This window comes from Arabidopsis lyrata, assembly GCF_000004255.2.
Source record: "Arabidopsis lyrata subsp. lyrata unplaced genomic scaffold ARALYscaffold_10, whole genome shotgun sequence".
Classification (NCBI taxonomy): Eukaryota; Viridiplantae; Streptophyta; class Magnoliopsida; order Brassicales; family Brassicaceae; genus Arabidopsis; species Arabidopsis lyrata.
The window spans coordinates 400,916-401,385 of record NW_003302546.1 but is presented as its reverse complement, the minus strand read 5'-3'; positions in this window follow the sequence as shown (position 1 = coordinate 401,385).

Here is a 470-nt window from a genome sequence, read left to right as displayed (position 1 = left end):
CAAGCTCACACACTCATACTCGAGCCCAATGATGTCTCGCAGCCCATTACCAAAGGAGAAGCCCATGACAAATTCGAAATCAGTCTTTTGTGTGTTTAATGTCGTTTCTTTCCCGAGAATAACTCTTCATCTCCCTAGAACTCTCTTCTTCTTCTTTATAATTCGCTTCTTCTCCTTTGTAAACGTTATCAAACATTTTCTATCCAAAACTTCTTTCTGAATTTTGTTTGATCTTGAGATTGTGTGTGTCATATCACTCTCTCTGCTTGTGTATGTCTTTGGTGTGTCATATCCAGACAGACTCAAGTTCGAAAGTTCAAAGGAGATTCCGCAGCCTTTGAAAGTTTCACTCGACCCTTCATCTCCTCACCATCACTCGATCTCGCTTTCATCATTGGTTCGTTCATCATCATCAAATCATCATCCTACTCGATCACAAGCTCCAACAATCATTTGATTCGTTTCTCACC